Here is a 14,723-nt window from a genome sequence, read left to right as displayed (position 1 = left end):
GGCCACTGGTCACCTGATAGGAAGGGAGGATGACAGCAGGGGAATTTCTTATCAACATTTCCTCTGTATCAACAAATGATAATGAATAGCTCTTTTAGATTCATTAACCACATTGTTGTAATACATTGCTAATTTTAATGCTTCTAATTTTCATTCTTTCCTATATTCAAAAGAAATTACATTTCACTTTCATTCTTCTTTGCTTTTCACCCTACAAAATCTATGCAAAATAAGGTAGAATCACTGATTAAAATGTAGAATGTCTTAAAAGGACTGTTTTTGTCATTCTGCCACATAAATATTACTGAAATTTTTAAGGATTTGCATGATTATGATATTGATTTGTTGTCTCATTATTAGAATTTATATTTTGACAGAGCAGGGTGTATTCATTCACATCTATACATAATCTACAAATAGAATTTTTCATGTAGCTAAAATATTAAGAATGCAAAAACATTATTTTCTTCTATCACCTTTGGGTAGGAATCTGAAATATACACTTCCTTGAATTAATAAAAAGTACTGTCCATGATATAATTTTTTCTTTTGGGCCCAAAGTCGTTTTTTAATCTCGTAGTTGTGGTACTATAGGAAATGTTTAAATTGTTTAGCTGATTAGTGCTACTAATTCTAAATGGAACTCAGAAACTTAATGAATGAATTTCAAGAATCAAACTGATACCAATAATTTTTAAAGAAAATGTAAGCAACAAAATGTATTATCTACTTCTGTTCTACTCCACCTCATAGGGAGAAATCTTCATACATAATAAGACCTCAGGAAATGGTTTGTCCTGCCTAGAGTTGAATTGTAGGCCTTTTATTTGACATGGCCATGAATATTATACAGGGCAATTAGACACTGGTGACAAAAGAGATGTTCAGGGTCCACAAGAAAGATCTCTTTCTAGGGTCCAAGAGAGGTTTCATAGAGGAAGAAGCACCTAAACTGGGTTTGAGAGCAGATAGTAGAACTTCATCCCTTGAAGCCAGAGAGGCCCACCAGGCTGGGGATGTGCTAATAAAGCTCTAGCTAAATACCTGACAGGAGAGCAAGTGCCACAGTAGCTTTCACTTTACCAAATGGATGACTGAGTTAACAGTTAAAGTGACCCACTCTCATGTTTGTACCTCAGTAATAATAGCCAGGATTTTACCTTCCCAGGTCTTTTAATTCAGCACCAGCAATAACTTCAAATTCTTGATTGACTTTGACCAACTTTGATATCACAGAGAAATCTCATAGTCTTTTGAACCTCTGGGGTCAAAGACTTTCAAAATGGATTTGGAATTTTGCTACTACACATATAAACAGAACTTAGACTCTTTGGGAGTTTTGTTGCTTGTTTGTTTCTGATTTGTTATGATATGAAATTCTTGATCCTTAGATATCAGTCATTATAAAAACCTTGGGACTTACTTTTTCACTTAATAACATCATGCTAAGATTCTTCCACAAATTACTTATTATTGCAGTTTATTTTTTTTTGATTGCTAACTAATCTCCATTGTGTAGAGAAAAGCTCAATAAAGCAAAAAGTTAGAGCTCTTTGAAAAAAAAAATAGGTAAATCTCTGGCAAGATTGAGAAAGAGAAGATAAAAGCAAAGGATTTTTTTTTTTTAAAGAGAGCGAGAGAGAGAGAATTTTAACATTTATTTTTCAGTTTTCGGCGGACACAGCATCTTTGTTTGTATGTGGTGCTGGGGATCGAACCTGGGCTGCATGCATGCCAGGCGAGCACGCTACTGCTTGAGCCACATCCCCAGCCCAGCAAAGGATATTATAAAAATAAAGAGGAGGGCTGGGGATGTGACAGAGTGCTTGCCTAGCGTGTGTGAGGCACTGGATTCGATCCTTAGCACCGCATAAAAAACTAAACAAATAAAGGCATGTTGTCCCTCTACAACTATAAAAAAATAAAATAAAAAAAGAAAAGAGGAACAGAACTATGAATCATTTGAGATTTAAAAGATAATGGAATGTAATCAACATATGTGCCCATAGTTTAGACAAATATCTAGGAAAATATACAAGAAATGATGAAAGAAGGCAGAAAAGGGTTAAAAATCATGTAACTCAAAGAATTTGCAGCAGAGATTAAAATCTATCCACAAAGAAAACATGAGGTCTACATATTTCATAGACATGTCCCCGAAACTTTATAAAGAACAAATTATCTCAATTAAGTAATTTGTAATCCCAGCTACCTGGAAGGCTGAGGCAGGAGGATTGAAAGTTTAAGGCCAGCCTTGGCAACTTAGATTCTGTCTCAAAAATGGCTGGGAATGTAGCTCAGTGGTAGAGTACCACTGGGTTCAAACCCTAGAGCTGGGGCAGGGTGGCAGATATCTCAGTTTTAAATGCTTGAAAAAGAGAGAACACACATTTCTGTGTGGCCAACATCCCTGATTCTAAAAGTAAACAAAGATATTATCAAAAAGGAAAAACAATAGCCAGTTTCATTTATGAATGTAGATATAAAAATCCTAACTAAAATATTAGTGAATATAATCCAACAGTATATTTTTTCAAAGTACATTTTGAGGGCTGGAGTTAGTGCTCAGTGGTAGAGTGCTTGCCTTGCACGTGAGAGGCACTCGGTTTGATCCTCAGCACCATATAAAAATAAATAAAGATATTAAAAGATATATATATTTTTAAAAGTACATTTTGACCATGTTTGAACTATAGGAAGATTTTTTTAATATTAGAAAACTCTATTAATATAATTGACCACTTAAATAGAATAAGGAAAAAACTATTTGATAAACTCAATGGATGCAAGAAAATAATGATTAGAGTCAATAATCATATTTATTCATGTTTAAAACTCTCAATATGTTAGGAGAAATTCCTTAACCTGATGAAAAATAACCTAAAGCAAATGTGATCCTGTATAGATGAACATTGAAACTGTTCCTTTAAGATGAGACAGACATTTAACACTGTTCAACATTGTGCTAGGAGTTCTAATCAGTGCTGTGAGGCAATCAAGAAAAGTAGAAGCAGAATGGAAAGAAGGAAATAAAGCTGTCATTATTGGCAGATAATGTGGTGCCTACACTAAAAAAATCTATGTCATTTCAAATAATAAGACTTTAGCAAGATGGATAAATAATAGAATGATACGTAAAACTACTGTATTTTTTTTCTGTATGCTAACCAGAAACAGAGAATTTACTTATTAATATTTACAGTAGTATCAAAGAGTATCCAAGGATCAAATAATGAATTTGATGTGAAGTATAAGGAAAATTACAAAACTTTATAAGGAGAAATGTAAAAACACCTAATTTTATGAAATGTACTAAATTCATATAGAGCAGGGGTCAGCATACTAAATACTCTGGGCTTTTGGATCCACACAGTCTCAATCTCCGCTACTCAACCCAGCCATTGTATCCCAAAAGCGACTATAAAGATATAAATAAATAGTTTAGGCTGTGTGCAAATAAAACTTTATTTAAAAAAAAAACAGATGAAAGTTCATAATTTACCAATCCCTGATATAGAGAAAGAATTAATATTATGGAGATGGGCAGTTTTCCCTAAAACTCCACCATACAATCCAATTCCAAGAAAAATGTCAATATGATTTTTCTTGGATATTCATACAATTAGTAGAAAAATAAAAGACAAAGAATAGTGTAGATAATTCTGGAGAAAAAAAAGCAAGGAGGAAGACTTGCCCTATAAGAAACCAGGACTTTTTTAAACTGCTAAAGTGGTTATATGGTATAGAATTAGTAGGAATCAAGAGAATAATCAAGGTGTGAAAAATTGAGCCCAGAAACAGAAGCACCTATTTGCAGCATTGCTGTCTAATGTGGGTGATGCAAGAGGCCCTGAGCAAAGGAGGAGCCATTAAATAAAGAAAGCTGGAATGAGCTGGAATTCAGCTCAGTGTTGGGCCTCTTACCTGGAATGCATGAGGCCTAATTTAGGTTCAATCCCTAGCACCAAAAAAAAAAAAAAAAGAGAAGAAAAGGAAGAAGTTGATAAGGATTGTTCATATGGAAAACAGTAGTATTGAATCCCTGCCTAATATACAAAAACAGTCTCCAGGTAGATTGTGGACTTTCATAGTATAAAATGCAGAATATTTCTTTCCAAATTTTTAATTTTCTGTCCATAGTGCTCATTCTGTGTCCTACCTACTTGGAGGTAAGATAGATTGGGGCAAAATTATTAAGAGCCCTGAATCCCTTGTAATGGGGAGTCACTGAGTCACATTTTCTAGAGATGTGCTCTTTGGAGGGGTAGTGTGTCAGTGATGTGCATGATAGATGACCAAAGTGGAAGGCTCCTTCCAAGTCCTTGGGGTTACACGTTTTCCCATGAAATCAAGTTAGAGGGGCTTCAGCAGACTCAAGCAGTATGTCGAATACTGGTTGAAATATAAGATTAAGACATTTTTTCAAAAGTCAAAGTATCATAAATTCACTATTTTCCTGTGTTTTTAAGTTGCATTTTATTGTAGGATTCTGCTAGGATTTTTGCTGTTGTTGATGTGGGACTCAAGAATTAGGATTTATTACTGTGATTTTTGTTTTTCTTCTACACTAAAGAAACTCTTAGATTTGCCCTTGGTACAAATATATGGGAAGTAAAAGGAATATAAAACTCAGCAAATTAAACAAAAGTTTTCTCTGTTTTTTTTTTTTTTTAAAAAAAAAAACCTCTTGATGCAAGCCCTCCTGTGGGCTGCTGGTGTCAGTTTCCAGGGTAATGACAAGGCCTCCTCTGCATTTTTACAGCGCTTTGTAGTAGATGTGCCATCCAACCCTGGCAGAAAACTTGGATTGGGGCTGGGGTGGCAGCTCAGTGGCACAACGCTTGCCTAGAAAACTTCTTGGATTCACTAAAGCTGCTAATCTTATTTATTAGCCATGATTTTATTCCATTTTCATTTAGTTTGCCCCCTGCCCACTTCTAGACTAAAGAATTTCACCTTGACTTACTGGTGAATAGCTAAATACAACATACAGAACAATGAGAAGCTGAATGGTGGCCCCAGAATACCTTGATCACCTAGGTAAGACCATAATGTGGGCACCCTTGATCCAGCCTATGGCTCCAGAACAAATTCCAGGAGTATTAGGTAAATCAGCTAGTCTTTCATAGGACTTTGTATAAGATTCACTTCTGTACTTGAACCTTGACTCTTTTGACAGACTCCTGAAATAAGGATTTTATGCTGTTGTTACCAACATCTCACAGTATGCTAATAGTAGTAATCTGGAAAAATAATGGTAATGTTAGGATGAAAGTGGCCAATTCACTCTTCCAAGGTGCCAGGATCCCAGAGGCCCCAAGTTTGTTTTATTCATGCTCACCTTTCCACCTGTCAAGAACTATGGATATTCAAGGACCAAGATCTCCTTTTGCTGTTCTTAACCCATTTTGTCTTGTCATCCCAGAGGAGGAACACCCATAAAAACATATAGTATATAATATATAATTATAAGAATAAAATTATAATAATGTTAATATTATAATATTGATAAGCTATAGATGATGACTTCTAACCTATTCTAATGCACCTGTATCAATTTTGTAGAAATAATTACAGAATTGAAAACTTGGAATTTAGTGGATTAATGATAGAAATACTAATAACCATATCAGACAGACCTCCCAAACATAATAGGAAGTTGAACTATCCTTCAGAAGTGACCTCCTTGAAAACTGTCATCTCTGTCATTTGATACAACCTTTTGTGAGACATTGGTGGTGTTTTCCCCTTTCATCTCTTGAATGTCTACAGTGTAAGTTACTGTATCATAAATGGTTCTAAAATAGCTGATTGGTGCTGTCACCCCTGGTTCCTGCCTCAGAATCAGTTTCTCCATCAAGGTGGTGCCATGGTTATATAGGGGTTTGGTTCTTTAAAATCTCACAACCTAGCACACTTCTGTTCAAAGCCAATTTAGTTAGCTTTGCCAGTAAAATTATCTTAATGTCACACTGTAAGGGGGGTCCGGCGGAGCGTCGGAGGGAGAGACCACACACAAGAGACTTACTCCATGCAATTGGCAAAAGGGGATTTATTGGGGATCCATTCCAGCGCGCTGGGACTCTGTGCCCACTCAAGAAGGGAGCGCAGCTCAGAGCCCAGAGCAAAGGTCAAGCAGAGCTTAAGTACACTTTTTGGAGAGGGCGGTGGGCTTTGCATACATCAGAACAAATCATCATGAGGCACGGGGAAATTGAACAACAACTCTGAGACATGATTGGCACATTCATTGGCGGGCGAGGGTGATTGGTCATTCTTAAGCGGGTTACACATTCAAACTGATTGGTTCGGGCCCTGTGAGGAACTGCACAGGGCCCTAGGCTAAATGGCCAGTAGGGTGTTGTCTTAACTATCTCAGGAATCTGGGTGTAACAGAGGAACTTAATAATACCTAATCTTTTACATTCAAGCTTTCCAGCTTAGAAACTTTACCCTTTCAACACTGCATGTGTTTTGCTCACATAACCAGTCTTATATCACTCACATGGCTTTGCTCACTAATATAAGGAAAAAACTGGTTGCTAAAGCTCAGAACTACCCAGAAATATTTTGAAGATCGCAGGTCTTTTCAGTTTTATTTAAGAACTATGGATATTCAAGGACCAAGATCTCCTTTTGTCTTAGCCAGTTCAGGATATAAAGAGTTCCCATCTCAGTTTCAGAAACTGTCTTAGGAGTAACATTTTAGATTTTGCTTTATTAAACACTAATCTTTTTTATTATAAAAGTTTTATAATGTGATTGATAGCTAATGAAAATTCTTTTTTAGCTTTATTAATTTTATTTTTTAAATACACAACAGCGGAATGCATTACAATTCTTATTACACAATTACAAAATATCTTTGTATATAGAGTCTATTCATACCAATTCATGCCTTTATACATGTACTTTGTGGTTTTTTGCATTACAATTCTTATTACACAAATATACCACAGTTTTTCATATCTCTGTTTATATATAAAGTATGTTGACACCCAATTCAATTCTTCATACATGTACTTTGGATAATGATGTCCATCACATTCCACCGTCCTTGATAATCCCCTGCTCCCTCCCTTTCCCTCCCACCTCTCTTCCCTATCTGGAATTCATCTAATCCTCCCATGCTCACCCCCACCCACCCCACTGTGAGTCAGCCTCCTTATATCAGAGAAAACATTCGGCATTTGTTTTTTTGGCATTAGCTAACTTCACTTAGCATTATCTTCTCCAATGCCATCCATTTACCTACAGATGCGATGATTTTATTCTCTTTTAATGCTGAGTAAAATTCCATTGTGTATATATGTCACATTTTTTTTATCCATTCATCCACTGAAGGGCATCTAGGTTGGCTCCACAGTTTAGCTCTTGTGAATGTGCTGCTATAAACATTGATGTGGCTGTGTCCCTGTAGTATGCTATTTTTAAGTCTTTTGGGAATAGACCAAGGAGAGGGATAGCTGGGTCAAATTGTGGTTCCATTCCCAGATTTTCCATACTGCTTTCCATATTGGCTACACCAATTTGCAGTCCCACCAGTAGTGTATGAGTGTACTTTTTTCCCCACATCCTCTCCAACACTTATTGTTGTCTTCATAATAGCTGCCATTCTGACTGGAGTGAGATGATATTTTAGAGTAGTTTTGATTTGCATTTCTCTGATTGCTAGAGATGATGAGCATTTTTTCATATATTTGTTGATTGATTGTATATCCTCTTCTGTGAAGTGTCTCTTCAGGTCCTTGCCCCATTTGTTGACTAAGTTATTGTTTTTTTTGGTGCTTAGTTTTTTGAGTTCTTTATATACCCTAGAGATGCTCTATCTGATGTGTGAGGGGTAAAACTTTGCTCCCAGGATGTGGGCTTTCTGTTCACCTTACAGATTGTTTCTTTTGCTGAGAAGAAATTTTTAGTTTGATTCCATCCCCTTTATTGATTCTTGGTTTTAATTCTTAGCACAAGAATTATAGGAGTCTTATTAAGGAAGCTGGGGCCTAATCCCACATGATGAAGATTAGGGCCTACTTGTTCTTCTATTAGATGCACAGTCTGTGGTTTAATTCCTAGGTCCTTGATCCATTTTGAGCTCAGTTTTGTACATGGTGAGAGATAGGGTTTTAATTTCATTTTGTTGCATATGGATTTCCAGTTTGCCCAACTAACAATGAAGATGCTATCATTTCTCCAGTGCACGTCTTTGGCACCTTTGTCTAATATAAGATAATTGTAATTTTGTGGGCTAGTTCCTGTGTCCTCTGTTCTGTATCATTGGGCTACCACCCTTTTTTGGTGCCAGTACCATGCTGTTTTTGTTACTATTTGCCGCAGTCTTGGCTGGGCACAAGATCACAAGTCACTCACAGCTTTGTAGATTCAAACAGCAATTCTTTATTCCCGAACTCACACCGGACTCTACACACGTTCTGGGGAAATCCCAGTTCTGCCGCCAATTCACGTCCCAAAAACTTTCTCAATTCCACGGGAACTCAGGCAGCAGGAACGCCCTATTCCCAGCAGCAATAACCTTAAACCTGGAACTTCCTTAAACCCAGATTATCTTAAACCGGGAATGCCCTAAACCCAAGGAGCGGGATACTTCCTCAAACCTGCAGGATACATCGTAAACCTGGATCCACCCTCGTCCTTGAGCAGGGTCACCTTTCTCAAACACACATGCAAGGTCACAGCGGATTTCCAAGGCAAGTCCATTTAACATGGGGTACGCTGGCAAGGAAATTTCGATGTGTCATTCCTACTTGTCAATGGCCCTCAGCAACTATTGCTCTGTAATATAGTTTTAAGGTCTGGTATAGCAATACCACCTGCTTCATTCTTCCTGCTTAGGATTCCTTTAGCTGGGTCTCTTATTTTTCCAGATGAATTTCATGATGGCTTTTTCTATTTCTATGAAGAATGCCATTGGGATTTTGATTGGAATTGCATTCAATCTGGATAGTGCTTTTGGTAGTATGGTCATTTTGATAATATTAATTCTGCCTATCTAAGAGCAAGGTAGATCTTTCCATCTTCTAAGGTCTTCTTTGATTTCTCTCTTTAGGGTTCTGTAGTTTTCATTGTATAGATCTTTCACCTCTTTTGTTAAGTTAATTCCCAAATATCTTATTTTTTTTTTTTGAGGATATTGTGAATGGAGTAGTTTTCCTCATTTCCTTCTCAGTGGATTTGTCACTGATATGCAGAAATGCCTTTGATTTATGGGTGTTGATTTTATATCCTGCTACTTTGCTGAGTTCATTTACTAGTTCTAGAAGTTTTCTGGTGGAGTTTTTTGGGTCTTCTAGGTATAGAATCATATCATCAGCAAATAGAGCTAATTTAAGTTCTTCTTTTTCTATATATATTCCTTTAATTTCTTTCGTCTAATTGCTCTGGCCAGTGTTTCAAGAACTATGTTGAATAGAAGTGGTGAAAGAGGGCATTCCTGTCTTGTTCCAGATTTTAGAGGGAATGCCTTCAGTTTTTCTCCATTTAGAATGCTGTTGGCCTGAGGCTTAGCATAGATAGCCTTTACAATGTTGAGATATGTTCCTGTTATCCCTAGTTTTTCTAGTGTTTTGAATATAAAGGGGTGCTGTATTTTGTCAAATGCTTTTTCTGCATCTATCGAGATGATCATATGATTCCTATCTTTAAGTCTATTGATGTGATGAATTACATTTATTGATTTCTGTATGTTGAACCAACCTTGCATCCCTGGGATGAATCCCACTTGATCATGCACAGTCTTTGTGATATGTGTTTGTATTCCATTCACCAGAATTTTATTGAGAATTTTTGTATCTATGTTCATTAGAGATATTGACCTGAAGTTTTCTTTCTTTAAAGTATCTTTATCTGGTTTTGGAATCAGGGTATATTGGATTCATAGAATGAGTTTGGAAGTACTCCCTCTTTTACTATTTCCTGAAATAAATTGAAGAGTATTGGTATTAGTTCTTCTTTAAAGTCTTGTAGAACTTGGCTGTATATCCATCTAGTCCTGGACTTTTCTTGGTTGGTAGTCTTTTGATGGTATCTTCTATTTCCTCACTTGATATTGATCTGTTTAAGTTGCATATATCTTCCTGACTTAATTTGGGCAGGTCATATTACCTAAGAAATTTGTCGATGACTTCAATGTCTTCTATTTTATTAGAGTGTAAGATTTCAAAATAATTTCTAATTGTCTTCTGTGTTTCTGTAGTGTTTGTTGTGATATTGCCTTTTTCATCATGTATGCTGGTAATTTGAGTTCTCTCTCTCTTTCTCTTCATTAGCATGGCTAAGGGTCTGTCAATTTTATTTATTTTTTTTCAAAGAACCAACTTTTAGTTTTGTCAGTTTTTTCAATTGTTTCTTTTGTCTCGATTTCATTGATTTCAGATCTAATTTTAATTATTTCTTGCCTTCTACTGCTTTTGCTGCTGATTTGTTCTTTTTCTAGAGCTTTGAGATGTAGTGTGAGGTCATTTATTTGTTGACTTTTTCTTCTTTTAAGGAATGAACTCTATGCAATGAATTTTCCTCTAAGTACTGCTTTCATAGTGTCCCAGAGATATCAATATGTTGTGTCTGTGTTCCCATTTACCTTTAAGAATTTTTTAATCTCCTCCTTGATGTCTTCTGTAACCCATTGTTCATTCAGTAGCATATTGTTCAATCTCCATGTGATGCAGAAATTTGTAGTTTTTATTTTGTCGTTGATTTCCAATTTCATTCCATTATGATCTGATAAAATGCATGGTATTATCTCTACTTTTTTGTATTTGCTAAGAGTTTCTTTATGACATAGTATATGGTCTATTTTCGAGAAGGATCCATGTGCTGCTGAGAAGAAAGTGTATCCGCTTGATGCCGGTTGGAATATTCTATATATGTCACTTAAGTCTAAGTTATTTATTATGTTATTGAGCTCTATAGTTTCTTTATTCAACTTTTGCTTGGAAAATCTATCCAGTGGTGAGAAGGGTGTGTTAAAGTCACCCAAGATTATTGTTTTGTTGTCAGTTTGACTCTTGAACTTGAGAAGAGTTTGTTTTATGAACATAGCTGCACCATTGTTTGGGGCATATATATTTATGATTGTTATGTCCTGTTGGTATATGGTTCCCTTGAGCAGTATGTAATGTACATCTTTATCCCTTTTGATTAACTTTAGCTTTAGTCTACTTTATTTGATATGAGTATGGAAACCCCTGCTTGCTTCCACAGTCCATGTGAGTGGTATGATTTTTCCCAACCTTTCACCTTCAGTCTGTGTATGTCTTTTCCTATGAAATGAGTTAAAAGACATAGGCTAGCAGATTGGATTAGCCTATGTCTTTTGATTGGTGAGTTTAAGCCATTAACATTTAGGGTTACTATTGAGACATGGTTTGTATTTCCAGCCTTTTTTGTTTATTTTTGTTATTTAACTTGAATTGGTTTTCCTTTTTGGATAGTTTTTCCTTTAGTGTACTACCTCTCTCTGCTGATTTTCATTGCTGTTTTTCATTTCCTCTTCATGAAATATTTTGCCAAGGATATTTTGTGGTGCCGGTTTTCTAGCTATACGTTCTTTTAACTTTTGTTTATTGTGGAAGGTTTTTATTTCATCTTCAAATCTAAAGCTTAATTTTACTGGATACAAGATTCTTGGTTACCCATTATCTTTCAGAGCTTATATATGTTGTTCCAGGATCCTCTAGCTTTCATGGTCTATGTTGAAAAATCTGCCGTTATCCTAATTGGTTTTCCCCTATATGTAATCTGATTCCTTTCTCTTGTGGCTTTTAAAATTCTCTCCTTACTCTGTATGTTGGGCATTTCAATATAATGTGCCTTGGTAAGAATCTGTTGTGATTTTGTACGTTTGGCAACCTGTGGGCTATTGAATTTGAATTTCCAATTCATTCTTCATGTTTGGAAAGTTTTCTGATATTATTTCATTGAATATATTGTTCATTCCTTTGGTTTGGACCTCTATGGCTTTCTCTATCCCAATAACTCTTAAATTTGTTCTTTTTATGCTATCCCATATTTCTTGAATGATCTGCTCGTGGTTTCTTTTCATTTTTGCTGTGTCATCTATGTTCTTTTCAAGATGATTTATTTTATCTTCATTGTCTGATGTCCTATCTTCTAAGTGGTCTACTCTGTTGGTGATGCTTTCATTTGAGTTTTTAATTTGGTTTATTATTTCTTTCATTTCAAGGATTTCTGTTTGGACTTTTTTGTATATCCTCTATCTCCCTGTTGAGGTGATCTTTTGCTTCTTGGATTTGTTTATGTAGCTCATTGTCGAAGTGATCTTTCACTGCCTGTATTTGTTCTCTTATGCCTTCTTTGAGATCCCCAGACATTTTAACCATGAATATCCTGAATCTTTGTCATCTTTTCTGCTATAGCTGCCAATGCTTCTAATGATGTGTTATCTTGATTTGTTTGTGGTACTTTCTTCCCTTGTCTTTTTATGTTGCTCATGTGTATTCGTTTCCAGCTCTGTGAATCTGATGTGTTATTGTTTTTACCCTATAGATTTGTAGTGCACTTATAGGGTTCTAAGATCTCTCCTTTGTGGGGAAGGACAACGTTAACAGATCCCAATATCAACATTACATCACCTATGAACAAATTGTTGTTATTAAGACATTTATAGTTTAGTCTCAATGTTCAGAAATGTTGGATTCAGTTATTTAAAATATAATCAGTAGTTTCATAAAAATGGTGTACAGTTTCTGGTGGTGGACAATGAACTGGGGGTCAGGCATAGGAAAATATGCTGAGGGGAAAAGATGTGATGGTATAGAGTTAATATATCTTAGGAAATGTGAAGGAGAAATCTAATGAAGAGGGTTAGTAGCAGGGGAATAGACAGGAAGTAATTTAGGGTAGACAATTACGTGGGAAGATAGTAGATTACATGAAACAAATACACATATGTATTTAGAAAAGTACAGGATGTAAAAATAGTAAAATTTGGAGGGTGAAAGAAGAAGAAAGAAAAAAGGGAGAGAAAGAAAATAGAAAAGAAAAAGAGAAAAAAAAGGGCTTATACAACTCCTCTATATTATATCATTCAGGTGACTCAGTCCTCAAAGTCCTATTTCATGCAAAGTTCTTGGTCTTACATATGTGCGGGATGTGAGGGCCAGAGGATAGAAGGGTAGAAGAGAAAGAAGAAGGAAAAAAAAATCATACTCTTAGAGATCCGTTTCTTTCCTGCTTCTCTTCTCATCCAGTAGGTGGGGTTGTCTTTTTAAGCTGGTGTTTTTGCCCTCAGGATGGTGTAGGTAACCAGGGTGAGAAGACCGGACCTGCTGTGGAGCATCTGGAAGCGGGGAGTGCCACCCACCAGTCCCAGCAGGGAAATTGTGCCTCACAGGCCTTTTTTGTGACCATTCGACTGACTTGAGCCCCCAGTATCATCTCCCTCTCTTGCCTGGATATTTCCCAGATCCTGGTCTCTCTGTTATGCTCCAGACTTTAGTCCCCTCCCCTGTATTACTTATTAGGTCCCAACTGCAGGACCTCTCACCCCCATCTCATACCAGGTGGGCAGTGCCCTGTTTGCACTGCACTCCTGTCCAACTGAGAGCTGTTTTTGTGTTGGGTGGTCACTGTGTCGAGTTATCGTCGCTGGGGAGGGGGGAGGAATTGGAAATCAGGTACCTGCTCAAATGGAGATCCTATCTGATAGCCATGCCCACCAAAAAATGGCGAGGAATGTTTTCCAAGATGGAGTTAGTCTGTTTCCAGCGCTGGGGTGTCTGGTGAGGTGGGGGAAGCTGGGTGATGGTCTTGTGCTGTGGATAGGTAGCAGCCTAGTGACCTGTGTGGGAGCGCAGTCTGGAGTTCTGCAGAGGTACTGATAGGTGGTGTTTCTGCTGAGCCGCCTGAGAGCCGTGGGTGAGCTAGAACTGCCGGCTTTGGGTCCAGAGACTTATTGCAGCGCAGTGTCTCTGATTTCTGCACAGGTGGTCGCAGCGCTGGTGATTTCTGCAAAAATCCGCTGTATAGGGGTCTTCTCACACTCTTTGAGATGTTGTATTCCATCTAGGCGAGACCTTGTGGAGAAGCTGCCTGTCTGCTTTCTTGGTTTCATGCCACAGAGCAACCAGAAACAGGACCTCCTCTATTCCACCATCTTGGATCCGCCCTCAATTTTTTAAAATTTAGTCACTAAATGATGCCTAGGCTGATTCTTATCTCATAGTAAGTTTCTAATGATTATTATAATAGTCCTCACATAGGATGCATTGATTAGAAATCTAGTTATATCTTAATAGAGGATTTCTGATGTTTGTTATCTGATGAGCCAGTACTTGGTTGGTTTCGGAATCATTTTGTACACCAAGATAGGGAGGGAGGAGAGCCCAAGAGATTTCTCTTGTGATTATGGCAGAGCCTAAGGTAAAGACATCACCCCATGGCAGAGGATGAAGGGCAAAATAGGGCCCATTTTCCAAGCTCTAAAGCCCTAAAGCTACCCATGAGGCCAGTCACCTCCAAAAGGTATGACCTCTTAATATTGTTGCAATGGCAATTAAATTGCAGTGTGAGCTTTGGAGGAGACAGACATTCAAACCATAGCAGATGCTAAGCCTGCTGCCTTCCATCTTTACTTTCTTCTGCTTCATGGCAGTTTTATGTCAGACAACAGTGCTGCTTTTAAAAAATTTTATTTTTACCAGCTCTGTGAATGTTTGCACTATTTGTTTTGTACTTTTCTTTGATAC

At 36.9% G+C, this 14,723-nt stretch overlaps 1 protein-coding gene across 2 annotated transcripts in view; it reads left to right on the top strand.

Moving 5' to 3' along the window:
* Window positions 1-14,723, top strand: part of Wwc2 (WW and C2 domain containing 2) — a 225,408-nt gene that overhangs the window by 195,944 nt on the left and 14,741 nt on the right. The gene's annotated exons all lie outside the window — the stretch shown is intronic.

Source organism: Urocitellus parryii, chromosome 14 (genome assembly GCF_045843805.1).
Source record: "Urocitellus parryii isolate mUroPar1 chromosome 14, mUroPar1.hap1, whole genome shotgun sequence".
NCBI lineage: Eukaryota > Metazoa > Chordata > Mammalia > Rodentia > Sciuridae > Urocitellus > Urocitellus parryii.
Note: the sequence above shows the minus strand (reverse complement) of the source record. Positions and strands in the feature narration are given on the sequence as shown.